The sequence below is a fragment of the Piliocolobus tephrosceles genome, chromosome 2 (assembly GCF_002776525.5).
Source record: "Piliocolobus tephrosceles isolate RC106 chromosome 2, ASM277652v3, whole genome shotgun sequence".
Taxonomy (NCBI): Eukaryota; Metazoa; Chordata; class Mammalia; order Primates; family Cercopithecidae; genus Piliocolobus; species Piliocolobus tephrosceles.
The window spans coordinates 112,486,621-112,505,425 of NC_045435.1; the positions used below are offsets into that span (position 1 = coordinate 112,486,621).

At 34.3% G+C, this 18,805-nt stretch overlaps 1 long non-coding RNA gene across 1 annotated transcript in view; it reads right to left on the minus strand.

Annotated features, from left to right (window-relative positions):
- Positions 1-18,805, minus strand: part of LOC111521417 — a 334,287-nt gene that overhangs the window by 183,477 nt on the left and 132,005 nt on the right. Inside the window, exon 3 of the long non-coding RNA XR_002724942.1 lies at positions 16,379-16,447. This is a non-coding gene — a long non-coding RNA (uncharacterized LOC111521417). The remainder of the gene's footprint in view (positions 1-16,378; positions 16,448-18,805) is intronic.

The following is an 18,805-nucleotide window of genomic DNA, read 5'->3' on the forward strand; positions in this document are numbered from 1 at the left end:
CAATAAAATATACCTTTTGCTTTGTTGTGTTCTTAAAAAAAATTAATCATGGACCACTTAAATACTACAACAGACTCCCCAAATACCAGTGACTTGAAAAGAAAAACTAAACAGAACTTTTAGAAATAAAAATATAATAATTGAAAACTAAACAAGAGGAAAACTTTTAAAAACAGATTAAACAGAACTGAAAAAAAGAATCAGTGAAGAGAAACAGGGTGAAGAAATTACATAGTTGGAGCACAGATCATAAACAAGATAGAAAAATAAGGGAAAAAATTAAAGACATACAATATGGAATGAGGGAAGCTAAGATAACTTTCAACAGAGAACTAGAAGTGCAGTGTGAAAAAAGAAAAGAAAAAGAGTCCATATATGAAGAGAAATGACTAAAAAATGTCCAACTGGTGAAAGCAATTAAAAGAATACATGCTTAGGCACATCATGGTAAAACTTCAGATAACCAGGTAAAAAGAGGAGGTGAAAAGCAGCTCAGAGGAAAAAAGCCAGATCCTCTACAAATGAAGCCTCACCTCACTGGTAACAAACTCCTTCACATCAGCAACAGAACTCAGAAAACTACAAAATATTATCTTCAAAGTGCTGAAACAATTGTGTCTGAATAAACTGTATTTTAGGATGAAAGTTAAATCTACAAAAATATCTGTATTTAATAATAATTTCTAAATGGTAGGGATTTTATTGAAAAAAGAAAATTAGAATATTAAGTCAGAAGGGTGATCAGATCCAAGTGTGCTAAGATCCTAGTACTATAATACAATTTAACTTATACTTCAATTATATACAGTACATTTCAAGAATAACCACAAAATAATAGTTATAGAGGGCATAAATTCCAAAACAGAAGATGGAGAAAATGGAATAAAAAACAAAGACATGCAAAATTTAGTCAATTCAAAACGAAGAGAAAAGGCACAAAAAAGTAGGGCATATAAACAGAAAAGACACAGTGAGACAAATAACAATAATCAGAATAAATATGAATGTAATAATTCTTCAGCTATACAAAAGAAAATGTCTGCTGGATATTTTTTAGACTCTAGTTATACTAAAATCCAAATTGACATCACCAAATGCTGGTGAGGATGTGAATTAACAGAAACATTCACTCATTGCTGGTGGAAATACAAAATGGTACAGATACCTCAGAAGAAAATTTTAGCAGTTTCTTACAAAACTAAACAAAATCTTAACAAATCCAGCAATCCCAATCTTTAGTATTCAACCCAAATGAGTTAATAAAAACCTGCACATGAATGTTTTTTAGCAGTTTTATTAATAATTACCAAAACTTGAAAGCAACCAAGATATCCTTCAGTGAGTGAGTGGATAAACAACCTGGAACACTTATAAAATGTAATACTGTCAAGAAATGAAGATAGATGAACTATTAAACCATAAAACAACATGGAGAAACCTTAAGTACACAAATCTAAATGAAAGAAGACAATCTTAAAAGGTTACATTCTGATGATTCCAACTATATGATGTTCTGGAAAAGGCAAAACTATGGACAGTAAAAAAGATCAGTGATTGCCAAGCATTCAGGGGAAGGGAGGCAAGAATGAATACGTAAAGCACAGGAGATTTTTGGGACATCAAAACTATTCTGTGTGGTATTACAATGGTGGCTATATGTCATCATACATGTTTCAAAACCCATAGAATACACAATACAAAGAAAATCCTAATGTACTCTATAGACTTTAGTTAAGATTAATAATACGGAATCAATATTGGTTCATTAATTGTAACAAATATACCATACTGATACAAGATGTTAACAATAGGGGAAACAAGGGGAGATGGTGGTGAGGGGGTATATGCAAACCCTGTATTTTCTTCTGAATTGTCCTGTAAAATTGGAAAATTCAGAAGCAATTGGAGTTTGCATATACCCTCTAAAACTGCTCAAAAAATAGTCTATCAATTTTCTTAAAAAACTGTAAAAATTAAATATAACATTTTTAATACCAAAAAATTCACCTATAGAGACTCAAAACAAACGTAAAACATACACGTTTGAAAGTCGGTAGAGAAATGGAAAAAAAAAAAAAGATATATAAAGCAAATGCAAACCAAAAGAAATCTGAAATATACAAACACATTTCAGACAAGATATAACTAACTTGTTACTACAGATTAGAAGGACAATTTTGTTATAATAAATCATTAAATTCATTAGGAATATATAACAATTCTAAATTGTATGTACACAATTTAAAAGTCCCCAAATACATAAAGAACAAGCTGAGAAAAATAGAAAAATTAATAAATCAAAACCATTAAAAGAGACTGACACACCACTTTGAAATACTATTAGGTTACTTAGGCAAAATTAACAGTTATAGAAATGTGTAACAATAAAATTAACAAAATTAATTTCATGTATATCATTAAACCATACAATCACTAATTAGAGAATACACATTCTTTTCAAGTACTGTAGGGTACCCCAGGTTTCCACGCCCACCAGGTCCTCCAGGTCTCCATCCCTACCTTGTTACCCTCACTGACATCCTCCTCCTTTTATTCTGTGTCCTAACCTAGAAAGATTAAATGCCTTGATTACTCTGTGACCTTGCCAGCCACATGTTTTCTCCCAAAGGATGTAAACCAATCCAGAGCCCTGAACATTCCCAGGCACTGATAAAGCTATTCAGGTTGAGGCTCAAAAACAGTAGGAGATTAAAATCTTGCTAAATATATAGAAAGTACTTTCTCCAACCCAACCAGTCCCCACTCTACTCCCCCTGGCTCTGAGCCAAAATCCTTAAACTCATGAATCTTATATGAACTCCATTACCAACTCCTTAACATTGGTCGAGCATACCTAAGTAGAACATCTTTGCCTTGCTATCCTGCCTGGAAGACTGCGCAGCACACTGTAATTTTCCCTGCGCTTTGGACAGATCACTATAGTGTTCACTGCTTATTTCTTTGGAATTCCAACCAGCCCCATCTACAGAAGGTTTAAAGGAGTACCTTGCAGGAACTCTCTTGCATCCAATCTTGGAGTGACTCTTATGATGGGTTTAGCCAAAAAAAAAAAAAAAAAAAAGCAAACATATAATATTAATGAATATTGACCATATTCTAGGCCAAAAAGTAAGTCTTGAAAAATTTCAAAACATATAAAGACAGATCACCTTCTCTGATCAGAATGTAATTAAATTACAAGTTTGTAAACACAAACAAACCTACAAACATACACTTTAAAAACACATAGTTAAATAACTTAGGGATCAGAAAATAAATTAATCATAATGGAAATTTTAAGATACTTAGAAGGGAATAATAATAAGAATACTACAGATAATAACTTGTAAAACGTCATTAACTTAGTAGTATCTAAAATGACATTGTAAGTTTAAATGCCATATTAGTCTTAAGTTTTGTCTAGGTGCCTCTGAATAAATTAATCCAAATAAATCTTTCTACTCTTCATGATAAAAGCTCCCACATTTTTAAGAATATGATTTGAGTTTTATAGTTATTGATGGTTATGACATATTAATATATTTTAATATTTATCTCATAAAATTTCTAAGAATTCAAAGACATTTCTGAACTTCTTTGTTACTTAAATGTTTCTTTTAAAATATGTTTGATATCACCAAAAGGTATATACCATATATACCATATACTTATAAATATCTGGAGAAAAAATAATAAATGTGCTAAAGATACATTTAATTGGCAACATCATAAAATTATTGTAGGTTAAGCATTTATAAACAAGAAACTATCTTCAAATAAAAGAAAAAATCTTAATTTTCTGGACACTCTTTCATGTGAAAAAGTGAGTGGAAAATGAAGAAAATTAACAAAATCATTTCAGCCAAAACAATATATTGCTTAAATGACTACTTAAATCTACTTTGAAAACTGCTATGTCACAAAAAAAACTAAATTGTCGTTACATCTTAAAGTATTTATTACTGAGTTATCCAGAAATGTAACTTTGTGTTCATGTGTGAAATTTAGCTAGATCTGAAGATAAATACTTTGAAGAGTTACTTTTAATTCCCAATAAATACTTTGAAGAGTTACTTTTAATTCCCAACTAGTTTCAGAAAGGTCAAATGGTGAATCTTTATAGTGAGCACAATAAAACAACTTCCATATTATTATTACTAAATACAATGTTTACAAATACATCAACTTTTACAGAAGGTCTCATGATAGAATATCACAATCTTGTGATGCCAAGTAAAATCGCATGTTCCTGCCATAATTGCTTCTCCTTGCATAGTTCCAGTAGACATTATTTACATAGACTACAATAAGAATGGAGTCCATCAAGGTGCAATATTGTGGTCCTGCTCACAGATAACTATGCTAAAAGAATGCCAGTATATGACCAATTCAAAATTAACAAAATTAAAGCACACGGATATAAACATAAATTTAAAATGTCATTTCTACCATAGTCTGTATATCTCACTCTACCACTTTGTCATTTCTATAGCTCCACAAAAAAATTTTTCTATTTTTCACATATTATTCTTTTTCTATCTCCTCTGTTTTAAATTAGTGCTTCAAAAATCTCTTCTAGTGATCCAAAAATATTACCATATCAACAGCACACCTTTAAGGCTACTGGTATTTTAAATTACAAACTAATTAACATTTTCTTTCACAATCTCAAAGCATCAAACTTGTATGAATAGGTTTAATCATAAAACTCCAAATTACTTGGTGCTTTAAAATGCCTTCTTCCTATGATGCCTAAGAGTTGAGTTAAGTAAATTATAAATGTAATTAGTTAAATATGGTACTGAAATTACAAAGATATAATTTGAAATGATAGAATCCTGCTGTCAATGCACAATATTTTAAGTATGAAATAATATTTCTGTATTCACTTAAATGCATCTTTTTAAAATAATTTAGTTGGTGCTTTTAATATTAAAAATTTAGTTATAGTGATTTTTTTCACATAGTTCTAGAAAAATATTTTGAAAATAGGATTATTGAAGAATTTTCCAGAATTGACAAAGAACTTTTGTACAAAAATAAAATTTCCGAAATGCACTTGAAGAGCTATACTTTAAGTCTAACTTATTAAAGAGAAAATGTCAGCACAGGATATATAGAAAGCATTTTTTAAAAATAATGTGACAGTATCATAATTCTCTTTGATTTGTAAAAGTAATTGAACACATTTTCCACCAGTGTGGCCACTGATCTTCACTGAAAATGGTCTCAAAGATTCTTTGCTTGGTATCTCTCTAGTCAGGCTTCTGATTCTTCTGCTAGGCCCATCTCTGCTCTTCCTTCTAAACCCAGTTGCAGCAAACAACTTCACTAAGTCAGTTTAGTAAGAATCCTCTACCCTCAATATCTGATTATCCTCTCTATTTGATCAGGTTCCTCATCCTTCGTCACTCCTTAGGTGATGTCTGATCACCCTGGCCTGAGTTAAGTAAGAATCCTGTGGCCCTGCCCAGCAGCTCATGCCTGTAATCCCAGCACTTTGGGAGGCCAAGGAGGGCAGATCTCGGGGTCAGGAGTTCGAGACCATCCTGGCCCATATGGTGAAACCCTGTCTCTATTAAAAATACAAAAAAATTAGCTGGGTATGGTGGCATGTGCCTGTAATCCTAACTACTCGGGAGGCTGAGGCAGGAGAATCGCTTGAACCAGGGAGTTGGAGGTTGCAGTGAGCCAAGATCGCACCACTACACTCCAGCCTGGCAACAGAGCGAGACTCTTTCCCAGAAAAAAGAAAAAAGAATCCCCCTTACTTCCATATTTCCTCTTAGTAATTTTCCATCCACTGATCACCCTGCTCTTGGGTTATAAATTTACCACTTGCCCATTCTATATTCAAAGTTAAGCCTAATCTCTCTTCCCCACAAGACCCTGCTATAGTGGTTCCTATACCTATCACGATTGTCCTGAATTAAGCCTCCTGTGCTTTAACAAGTGTTACTTAAAAGTTGTTTCCTTAACAATGGTGAATTGCTTTATCTTAGTCTATTACAGGATTTCTTTGAAACGGTGCTGTTTGAGAGCTTTTATCTCAGCGATGGTTGCACAGGGACAAAGAGAGGTTTTTCTGTGTTCTAGACCAGAACGGCACCTGAAAGCAGACTAAGATGTCAAATAAAAAATCACAGTTTACCAGATAACCTTCAATACCGAGAGTAAGAGGGCATAAATTGCTAGAAAAAAGGCACATAGTAAAGTTCTAGAGAGAAGAAATAAAGTCTCTAACAGCCAAAGCCAGGTCCCAGGTGAATTGGAAACACTAAAGGTAATTACAAAAACCATCAATCAAAATACAATAGAATATTAAAATAAAGAATTTTTCATAGCTAAGCTCTCAAAAAGGTTTGCGAGTTTATAAAACTATTATCCATCTAAAATTTATTGAGCTACTCCTGTATTCCAGTCACTGAAGATAAAGCATGAAGAAAAAGTCAGTATCTGCCCTCAAAGAACTTTCTGTTGAGTGATTAGAACAACAACACTCTTTTTAGGCTCTAATTTGCATTAGCTGTGCAGACATTTACAAGTTACTTATTTTCTCTAAATTATCAAATCCTAGTCTGTTCAATGGGGATTAAGTACTTGCCCTGTCACCTTTTGTACCTATTGTCATTAAAGCTTTTCAGTCCATGACTTAATTTCTCCTTTTGGATTTTTAATGTAAGATACAACTTTATATTTGGATGTGAAAATTGTAAAAGCAGGAAAAACTAAAACATAAGTACCTTAAGGGCAGTAGCAGTCTGTACATCTCATCTATAATGTATCACTATTAAAGGCTAGAGACAAAAAGTAATTTAAAAAGAACCTCATTGATCCACACAGACCAGGAAACATCTATCTAAAACTTAAAATTCTAATAATTAGAAAATTAAAAATTATTTCTGAAATTATATAGTACATCTTCCTATTTAAGATTTAAGAAAAAAGAAAACTCAATTTTGGAAAGGTAAAAATGATTTGCTCAAAGACACAACGTGTCAGTGGTAGACTTGGAGCTAATTCCGAGTACAAGGTAGTGCAATGGACTGAATGTTGTGTCCTCCTCAAAATTCATTCCTTGAAAGCTTAATCCTCAATGTGACAGTATTAGTAGGTAGGGCATTTGGGAGGGTGGAGCCCTCATAAGTGGAATTAGCACCCTTATAAAAGGGACCCTCCTGCCTTCTTTCCATCATACAAAAAGGATAAAACAAAGAAGAGGGCCCTCACCAGAAGATAATATGCTGGCACCCTAATTTCAGACTTCTAGCTTCCGGAACTGTGAGAAATAAATTTCTGTTGCGGATAGGTCACACAGTCTATAGTATTTTGTTATAGCAGCCCAAGCTGTCTAAGGCACAGCGTGGAAGCTAAAGCAACTCCATCTTGCATGATAATCTGCCATGCTGACTTCTGATTAACCCCAGTTTCAGGAATGCCTCTAAAATTTCTACTTTATCTACTGTTAAGAACAGTACTTACCATAAATCCTGCCCTTAAGCAAATTACTTCAATTGTCTTTCAAATTCCTTCTGAAGCACATATAATCTTTCACAATGGTATGGTGGGGGTAGGGGGTGGCAATGGTGCAGGGATCCACCATCTTGTCTTGCCAACACCAAGGCATGGCTTCTGTTTGTAAGTCCCTATTAATTGTTTGAGAAACTGGATTTGTCAGCCTTTTTCTTTGGCCTCTCAGTTTCCTCTTTGGGATTAAGTTTGCATAGACCTGCTCACCATGAAATACACCGGGTCTCCTGATATCTGATTTAGCACCCTTTCCAGGGATAACAAGCAAATGGTCTGTCATAGCCCCTTTCAAATCCAAGATAAAAGTCACTAATCTTTCCCTTGGGTTACATGAACCCAAGCTTTATGTAACAATCATTCTGAAGTGAATGTCCCAGGGAGCCAATTCTAATGGATCAGATTTGAAAGGCACTGTTTGATGTCATATTTTCATGTATACAGAACTGCAGCAAGTGGAGGAGAAGTAGTTGCTTATTTCAGCATAGTCTCCAAAAGTCACACATTTTTAGGAATTTGGAAGGTACATGTTGGAAAAATGTTTGATAAAACTGATGAAATTGTGTTCTAGCAGAGATCCCCAACCCTCAGGCAATGGAACAGTATCAGTCCATGGCCTGTTAGGAACAAGCCACACAGCAGGAGATGAGCAGCAGGTAAGCAAGAAAAGCATCATCTGTATGTACAGCCCCTCCCCATTGCTGGCATTACAGCCTGAACTTCCCCTCCTGTCAGATCCGCAGCAGCATTAGATTTTCAAGGCAGTGCAAACCCTACTGTGAACTGCACATGCGAGGGATCTAGGTTGTGTGCTCCTTATGAGAATCTAGTGCCTGATAATCTGTCACTGCCTCCCATCACTCCTAGATGGGGCCGTCTAGTTGCAGAAAAACAAGCTCAGGGCTCCCACTGATTCTACATTATGGTGAGTTGTAAAATTATTTCATTATAAGAATGTAACAATAATAGTAATTCACTTGAATCATCCTAAAACTATCCCCCCATACCCAGTCTGTGGAAAAACTGTCCTCCACAAAACTAGTCTCTGGTCCCAAAAAGGTTGGGAACCACTGTGTTAGAAGAAACAAGCACAGTGGAAATTAAGACACTGCAGGAAAGAGTTACCCAGAAGGCCTAATTATATCCTTTGAAAAGCCTGCTTACAACTTTGGCCCTTGACTGGCATCTGGAAACTTGGATATCAGAAGTGTTCTCACTATTCTTAGAACTGGTAAGAGTGGGCTCAATGTGCCTAAACTGATTGCACAAACAACATAGTTTATGTTGAATACTTGCTTCTCTTCTGAGAGTCTGGAATTTTGGTACATGCCAGGCAGAGGGTACCTTCCTGACCATCCCCCAGGAAAAATCTTGGGTGCAGAGCATCTAAGAAGTTTCACTGGTTAACATTTCACATTTGATGTCACAAATCATTGCTGGAGGAATTAAGTGCTTCCTGTTTGACTCCACCAGAAGGCTCTGGAAGTTTGTGCCTGGTTTCCCCATACACCCTTTCTTTTCACTGTAATAGCTCATAACATGAGGATGACTATATGCTGGGTCTGGTGAGTCCACCTAGCAAGTCATCAAACTTCGGGGTGTTTGGGATCCTCCTGACAAAGATACATTTAAAGAAGAACATAAAAAACAGTTCTAGTAGTGCAGGCTCCTCCAGACGACTACCTCATGATGTTAAAAATCAGCTAGGAACAGTAGTAACTGGATGAAAATATTTCTCCATGAGCAGATTAACAAACAAGAAAAACCAGTTGCATATTTACTGAAATCCTAATACAGATGTACCTCTTAAAGGAGTCTACTATATTAAAAACTTTCCATTTCAAAAAAAGAATTCAAGAAAATAATCCCCAGAGTTTAAAAAGATACCTCAAATATTAACATAGACATTTATGATATTAATCAAACACATCAAAAGTGCAACAGACCCTTGAGATATTAAAAAAGTTTTTCCAAAAGATATTTCATGAGATGAAATGACTAAAAAGCAGCTAAATTTTTATGTTCACAGTGCTATACAATATTCATAGAAGTTTAAAAATAAAGTTCTGTATTTTTAAGTCAATAACAAGGTTTTTGTTGCATGTAGGTCAACTATTTCATGTAGGTCAATGATTTAAAAAATCGAGTTTTTGTTATTAGAGTAAAAACGCCAAAACAGAGTATATAATTTGTAACATGTTTTAATCATTATTAATATTCTAACAAATATAAAAATACACAGCTTTGAATGTTGTTTGTGTATAGCAATTACATGTTGTCTTATAATAAAAATATATTTCTATAAAAATGTAGCTGGGCATGGTGGCTCATGCCTGTAATGCCAGCACTTTGGGAGGCCAAGGCGAGAGGTTTGCTTGAAGCAAGGATATTAAGACTAGCCTGAACAATTCATTGTGAGACCCCATCCCTAGAAAACATTAAAAAGAAATTGGTGAGGCATGATTGTGTGTACCTGTAGTCCTAGCTACACAGAAGGCTGAGGCGAGAGGATTGCTTGAGCCCAGGAGTTTGAGGCTGCAATGAGCTATGATTGTGCCACTGTACTCCAGACTGAGTGACAAAGAAAGACTCTGTCTCTTAAAAAAAAAAAAAAAAAAAAAAAAAGAATTTTAAAATTATTAAAATTATCCAATGTCTGGCTCTTTGCATTTCAAGAACACATATTCTTAAAAACTGAGCTTCACAGCTCTCCTTAATGTAAAGTAATTCCTGAAATAATACACAATTCTATAAGTTGTCTATTAAGAAAGACAACTGCAAGATTTGAAAGCCAGATCAATAGTTTCCAACGTTGTTTATTTTTTTTTTTTTTTCTTTAAACCAAGAGAATGCATCCTTTTCTATTTAAGAAACAGGTCGAAATTTTTTTCACAAGAAAAGGAAGCAAGCAAAAGAAAAAAAAAGTTAGCTATTTTTCTGATGATATTCAATATTCAAATGGGAAAGAAGACAATAGAACAGAACTGCTACATATACTTGCTAAAGATGTGAAAAAATTCAGCATCAGTCTCCCAGATATCCAGGATCTTTATTCATATAAGGATAAAACAAGAGTAGATAGTAAACTCATTTAGGTGGCAAATCATTCCACTTCCCATCATGGCCCATGACAGGGAATAGAATAATGAGCAGTTTGAGGGTAGGGCTGAGTTCACAGAGATCCCTTTTCCTGACATCTAAACTGAATGTAATCACCCAGCACCTTAAATTTGCATGATATTAAAAGAAAACTTACGGTTTTATACCAACATCTATATCTGTATGTATGAATTCTAACCATTATAGATAGTACCAGAAGAAACACAGGCGCGTGCACACACACGGAGGATAAGGCTTCTCTCTAATCATATACCAAAAGCAAATAATATCGATGGGGTGGTGGAAAACACAACCCCCAAATACAGCACCTCGGAAATTGAGAAAACAGTGGAAACAGGAAGGTCACACTATGATCTCTCACACTTTTCCTTTGAGAATTGGCCATAAAAGAGTTATCTGACCTGAAAGTGGTAATAAGATCCTCATTCTAGAGAAGTCATCCCCTATACCCAGAAGGATGGAATGGCTTATAGAAAGGCCAAGAAGAATCTGAACAAAGAGGTCTTGCTCAGTTCCTCCACAGTTTATTACCATTAAATCATACCCTTTTGCTCTCCAATCATTCTTCTGCACAACTGTTCAAAACATTGGATTTTCGTCCAGGCACAGAGATTCATGCCTGTAATCCCAGCACTTTGGGAGGCCAAGGCAGGCGGACCACCAGAGGTTAGGAGTTGGAGACCAGCCTGGCCAACACGGTGAAACCCCTTCTCTACAATAAATACAAAAATTACTGGAACGTGGTCGTGGGCGCCTATAACCCCAGCTACTCAGGAGGCTGAGGCAGGAGAAACGCTTGAATCCAGGAGACGGAGGTTGCAGTGGGCCAAGATCGTGCCATTGTACTCCAGGTTGGGCGACAAGAGTGAGACTCCGTCTCAAAAAATTAATAATAACTTCCCTGTGGCTTTGGGTCTTTCTGAAGATTTCTGTGTCTCATAAAACTTATATTAAATAAATTTGTTACACTTTTCTCTTTTTGCTCTGTGTTTCCTTATAGGGGTATCAGCCATGAAACTTGCAATGAGTAAGGAAAAGATGCTATTTTTTCTCACTGCTATGGTCTGAATATTTGCATCCTCCTAAAATTCGTATGTAGAAAGCTAATCTCCAGTGCAACAATAATAAGAGCAGGGCCTTTAGTAGGTGACTAGGTCATGAAGGCAGAACCCTAACGAATGGGATTATACCCTTGTAAAAAGAAACTCAGGCTGGGTGCGGTGGCTGATGCCTGTAATCCCAGCACTTTGGGAGGCCAAGGCAGGCGGATCACGAGGTCAGGAGATTGAGATCATCCTGGCTAACACGGTGAAACCCCGTCTCTACTAAAAATACAAAAAATTAGCCAGGCGTGGTGGTGCGTGCCTGTAGTCCCAGCTACTCGGGTGGCTGAGGCAGGAGAAGCGGGTGAACCCGGGAGGCACAGCCTGCAGTGAGCCAAGACTGCCCCACTGTACTCCAGCCTGGGTGACAGAGCGAGATCTCAAAAAAAAAAAAAAAGAAAAGAAAAAAGAAAAAAGAAGAAGAAAAAAAAAAAGAAACTCAAAGGAGATCGTTTGCCCCTTCCACTATGTGAAAAAACATAGAAGACCCCATCTATGAGAAATGGGACTTCACAAGACACAGAATCTTCTGGCTTCTTGATTTGGACCTTCCCAGCCTCTAGAACTGTGAGTAAAAATTTTGATTGTTTATAAATTGCCCAGTCTAAAATATTTTGCCCCAAATTCACTAAGTAAGACAATTCCCTACAATATAAAAGAAAAAAAATATTGGTAGATATGACTACAAAACTTTTTTTGAATTGTACACCATAAATATACAAATGTGAATTGGTACAATCTTTTATGGAGAAAAGTACAATACTTTAAAACACCCTCACAAATGTACATATTTTTTAATCGATCAGTACTACTTCTATGAAATTATTCTAAATGAATAATAAATGAAATGCTTCATAGATTTTTTTTTTAATTGTCACATTTTAACAATGGAGGAAACGTTAAAAGGTGGGAAAGAAGAAAGGAACGAGGGGAGAAAAGGAAGGAGAAAGAGTAAAAAAGAAAAGGCAGGGCAGGGGAGGGCAGTGAAGAGAAGGGAAGGGAAGAAAAAGAGAAAGGGGTGTCGATGTTCAACAATAAGCATTTAGATAAATTGTATAATTCATTTCACAGTGTATTTATTAAATTTCACCATTAAACTGTGTTATAAATGAATATTTAATAATATTGAAAAATATTCATGATCTATTACCTTTAAAAATCAAGTTACAAAACCATTAAAGATATGATACTATTTTATTTATGTATAAAGCTTTTATTAAAGGCAAAGTACACATAATGGGTGGTGGAAGAATAGTTAATTTTTCATTTTTTTCTTTTGTTTTCTAGACAAAATATAAATATTTTAAAAGATATTTATAATATATAATGTGAGCATTATCTAAAGACAAAAGGCTAGTAGCACATCCAATTGTTTAATTTCATCAACAATGTCAGTTCTGATTTCTTTAAAACAAAAAGTTCTACTTTACCTATAAAATATGACATGGAGAACATAATTAGCTGAATTAAAATGACCACATTTAGCTAACGGTTTATATTATGCTTAAAGATAGAATTGCCTAACATTCATCTGAAAGCAGCACCTTTAAATGTAAAACAAAAAACTACCCATTCTAAAATGAATGTACAATGGAAAGCCCAGATTGTTCATTTTCTGAATTAATCACAAGAAATGGAAAACGACTCTAACTCTGAACTACATATACTCAATTTTTTCAAGAATTTTTTCATTCCCAGGTGAAATCAAGGGAAGAATTTTTCTTCTTAATGTGCTACTTGAAGTACCCTGGAGCTAAGTGTCCCAGATGAAGATATATACATCAAATGTTAAAGATGATTATAACTCATTAAATCTAATTCCCACCTAAACATAAGTGGAATGAATTAAGACATGGAAATAAGTTTTTCACTTTCTAAACTTAATGAACACATATGCATTTACATTAAGCATCAATATAAAGCAACATTGTCTTGCTTAATTATATTTCTTATAATAAATGTTAGCGCGTTGTTGAGAACTCATTATAGTCCATAATTCTTTTAAGAACAAAATTGCATGGCTTTAGATTATAAGAAAACTATGGTCACTTCTAGTTTTCTTCCACATAAACTATTAACACCTTTGACGAGTTTAATTGACCAAATATACAAATCCAGATTTGTTCGGTTTTGCTTTCTTATACATGTCATTGCACTTATGCTTCTAATTATTATAACATTTGCCATTTAAATACATTTTTGTCTCCTCTACTCCCAGGTTTAAAATCTACAAAAGCAAGGAATTTGTCTTGCTCATTTTGCATTTCTGAGAATATCTACTTTTAAACATAAAACTTTTCCTACAAGTGCTGAATGAAAAAGAATTTAGTTCACTTGGGTAAAACCTGATATATAAAACCCATAGTCAAAAACAACATTGGAGACACAAAAGTCCACCGTTTAGTAATCTCATCATCTTTAGCAAAACACAACCTCTTTGGACTTAAAGTTTATAATGTGTAACACAGGTGTATAGCCACCTATCCTGCTCCCACTGGTGCCTCAACTAATTAAAGCAAGTAAAAAGCACTCAGGAAACTATAAATCATTGTGCAATTACAAGAAATTGTTTGGTGCTAACTCCATACATTATTGATTTTTTTTTTTTTTTTTTTTTTTTTTTTGAGGCAGGGTGTCACTGTCGCCCATGTTGGAGTGCAGTGGCACAATCTCACCTCACTGCAGCCTCAACCTTCAGGGCTCAAATGATCCTCTCTCCTCAGCCTCCCGAGTAGCGGGGACTACAGGCCTGTGCTGCCACATCCAGGTAATTTTGGTATTTTTTGTAGAGACGGATTTCGCCATGTTTCCCAGGCTGGTCTCAAACTCCTGAGCTCAGGCAATAGGCCTGCCTCAGCATCCCAAAGTGCTGAGACTAAAGGTATAAGCCACCACACCCGGCCTATAATTGATTTATAGGAAACACTAAATTAATACCTGGTTTCTAGGAATTTATTCATCAATCTAAACTAAAAATTTTAGGCCAAATAGATATGTCTGTCATTGAGAATGTGAAATTAAAAACTATTAATGAAAAGTGGATATTTCTTGTATAAAGAGCAGAAATTCTAATATTAGACAATTAGGCTCACATTTTTACTTCATCATTTACTAGTCATGTCAATTAATCTCCCTGAGCATTACCTTCCTGAATTGAGGTAATGCCAACAATAATATAGGAGATGCCAACAATAATAAGATCCTTCTCTGAGTTTTTGGGAAGATTATATACGTTGGATTTGAAAGTGTTCCAACGACTGTAAGACAATATAGAAAATTTGCTATTATTATTGTCTTACGTAGTTAATTATTATAGATTATTAGTATTCATAATAGGCTTCACTAATATGATTAGTATCTATAAGGCACTAGAATGTTGTATGTGTATTTTTATGAATCTTCAAAACAACTGTAAAAGAGGAATATTATTCTAATTCTACATAGAAAAAAAACTGAAGCTCAAACACTTAAGAAACTTCTCCAAGTATACATAAATGTAGCAGTGGCAGAATTTGACCCAAGGATTGTGGATACCAAAGCCTATGTTCCTTCCACCATATCAGCCTTTCAAAATAGATTTCAGGTGTCTTCCACTGAATATCAGCAAAACTCAGCATGAAAAAGCTAACCGGTTGTCTATTTCCTGTTTTATTAAATGGAAAATATTAGTATGTGTTACACATTAACCTCAATATGCAATTGATTTCATAAAACACATTAAAACTCTAAGTGGCAAACTACCTTATTTGGACATTAATTCTTAGTAAACTGCTTAAAACATTGCTTTCTGATCACCAAATAATATGGTAGTTGACAGTTGACCTGGATGCAGGAGCATGGGCTCTCTTAGCCTCCACTACACTCAAGCGCATGACTTTTGTCAGTCTGAAACATGCCTTTTGGTAAGGCTACCCCTGATTCTAACATTCTAACAACTATATCCAGCTCTTTCTCATGAACCATTTTATTTAAAATGATGTAATGAGTTTAGATAAATAACGTTTTTCTAATATAAACAATTATCCGAATAACTTACGTGAGGAATATGTACAAAGTCCACAATATCTGGTAATATATTAGCCATACACTAACCATAGAGTAGTTTGCGGGATGTTTTTATAGGGTGTGCCTTATATGTCCTACATTAGTAAATAAAAAGTTGGTAGTATCAAATACAGCACCAACAGAAAACTGAATGTACTTATTTGCATTTAAACACAGAGCAGATTGAAAAAATTTAGATTGCTGTCTCTTCAAAAACAAAGCATATTATGTTTAAAATGCACATACACTATGGAATCCTTTATTATTCAAGGCATGGTTTTAGAAACAATCCATAGTTAATAGAAAAAATATACAGAACATATAGCACTTTATCACATACATTTTATGATTATTTAAAATGCTATAAAGTTATTAAATTAATTGCTTATTTTAAAAGGAAAATAAGTAAACAACTGCCCCCAAAAGATAAACAACTCAATAAAATTTCCTTTTTGAAACAGAATACTCAATTGGACATATTGTAAGCATACTTTAAACTTTAATTTCCTATACCTAATTATAATTAAAAACTTGGTTGAATCTCTGCCTTTATCCTGGATAAAATATCTAAGATAAAAACTTACCTTGTTTTTAATCGTTTTCTTTATAGAAACTAAATTTCATTTAAATTATCCTTTTCTTCCCTCGGCCTCCTAAAAAACAAAAAAGGAAAAAAATTGCTTATTTAACAAAGGTGAAATATTTTAGCCAAAGAAAACAAGTCTGTGGCTTTAATTTAATCATCTCTTTTAACTATGCTGCAGAATAAGACCATATGAAAACATCACATATATACATATATATATAGCTTTGATAATATAAACAAAATCTGGGGACAGATTCCAAGTCTTCAGAGATCACCAGATGGAAAAATAGAGACCAAATAGGATTTGGGTCCAGGAGGAACCTAAGTATGTGACAACTTTTCAGCATATCAGGAGCTACAATTAAGAAAAGAAAGCTATACCCTACAGCAGTGACGACACTTATTTGGTCCTCCTCTTTTCAGTGAATGAAAATATAAAGTCGTCTGGGTTAAATGTAAAATATGAAAGTTAAAAGCACCCTTCCACAACTGTAAAATTAACACACATGATAATAATCAATTCGATCAAACATAAGATTCTTTAATCTATTGGCAAGAATGGCAAAACTAGAAATATCTGTATTTTTAATGTACTATATTTCATTATTGAAGCTGTTCCAAATATTATCTTTGCCTTAGGCCTTAAGCACTATTTTAACATTGCTGTTTAATTACTGTAGTCTTCTAAAATTTTATAATAATCATATCAAAAACAGCCAATATGTTTTATAATTTCATTTTTAATAGAGTGATCAAGACTTTGCTCTTGGATGCTTAATGTTTGCACACTGACTACAGAAAAAAAATCAGCATAGTGCCATCTCTTGAATATTCAGGAACATAGTATTTGCTATGGTTTGAATATTTCTCCCCTCCAAAACTCATGTTGAAATTTAATCCCCAGTATGGCGTACTGAGACATGGTGCCTTTAAGAATTGAAATTTAATCCCCAGTATGGCGTACTGAGACACGGTGCCTTTAAGAGTTGAAATTTTATCCCCAGTATGGCGTACTGAGACATGGTGTCTTTAAGAGGTGATTGGGTCATCAGAGCTGCACCCTTAGGAATGGATTAATCCATTCATAAATTCATGGATTAATGGGTTATCACAGGAGTGTACCTGCTGGCTTTATAAGAAGAGAAAGAGAGAGCTGGGCTAGCATGTCTCCTCGTGGAATGCCCTGCACAGGCTCAGGACTGTCACCAGAAGCAGCCCCTTAACTTTGGTCTTCTCAGCCTCCACAACTTTAAGAAATAAATTATTTCTCTTTAAAAATTACCCAGTTTCAGGTACTCTGTTACAAACAACAGAAAACAAGCTAAGACAGTATCCATTGCCCCACCTTACAGAGATTTATCATTTAATTTGACCAAATTATCTGCACGTTGAACTTAAAAATGTATATGTTTTTAAATATTCATTTGAAAATATTCTATTATTAAAACTATACTCTCAAAACTGGCAGTGCTGCTTATATAACTTATATTCTAAAAGAATTTGGTGTAGCTGAGATTCATAAAAGTAAGTAATATCTAGATCTCACCCATTTCATTCCATTTCAACATCATGCATGCATTAATTTTTCTTTCTTTTTTTTTTTTTCTTAAGACTAAGTTTTGCTCTTGTTGCCCAGGCTGGAATGCAATGGCATGATCTCGGCTCACTGCAATCTCCACCTCTTGGGTTCAAGCAATTCTCCTACCTCAGCCTCCCAAGTAGCCAGTATTACAGGCATGTCCCACCACGCCCAGCTAATTTTTCTATTTTTAGCAGAGATGAGGCTTCACCATGTTAGCTAGGCTGGTTTGAACTCCTGACCTCAGGTGATCTGACAGCCTCGGCCTCCCAAAGTGCTGGGATTACAGGCATAAGTCACTGCTCCCGGCCATTTTTTATTTTCTAAAGAGTTTTACAGAGAGTGAAAAGGAAGCTCAGGTGTTTAAAATCACTGTAATTAGTAATTAAATTACATAAAAAAAGTCTGTTTACTTAAAAATAGTCTAGACACTATATCAATATTAATTACAGGTAATCAGGATGATTTTTCCCCATTTTTTTAATTCATAAAACCCAGTTACACACCTCTAACTTTTCTCATATATAACATTTGTCACTAGGAAACCATTTTTTTGTTTTGTTTTGGAAAAAATCTTCATTTTGATGGGTAAACATGAATTATTAATATAAAATAAAATAAAGGCATACAGAGAAAAGGCACTACTAAAAATTAACAACTGGATTGCTTTTCATTAACATTTAACCAATCTGAAAATTCAAATATGAACATTACATTTGTAAAACAAAGGCCAAACTTAGTAATAAAACAATATGATGTCAAGAAATTGTCCTGATCTTAGTATAAATAACACTGTTGACAGAGCTCAATTTCTATCAAATGTTTTAGGTATTTTCACAATATAGA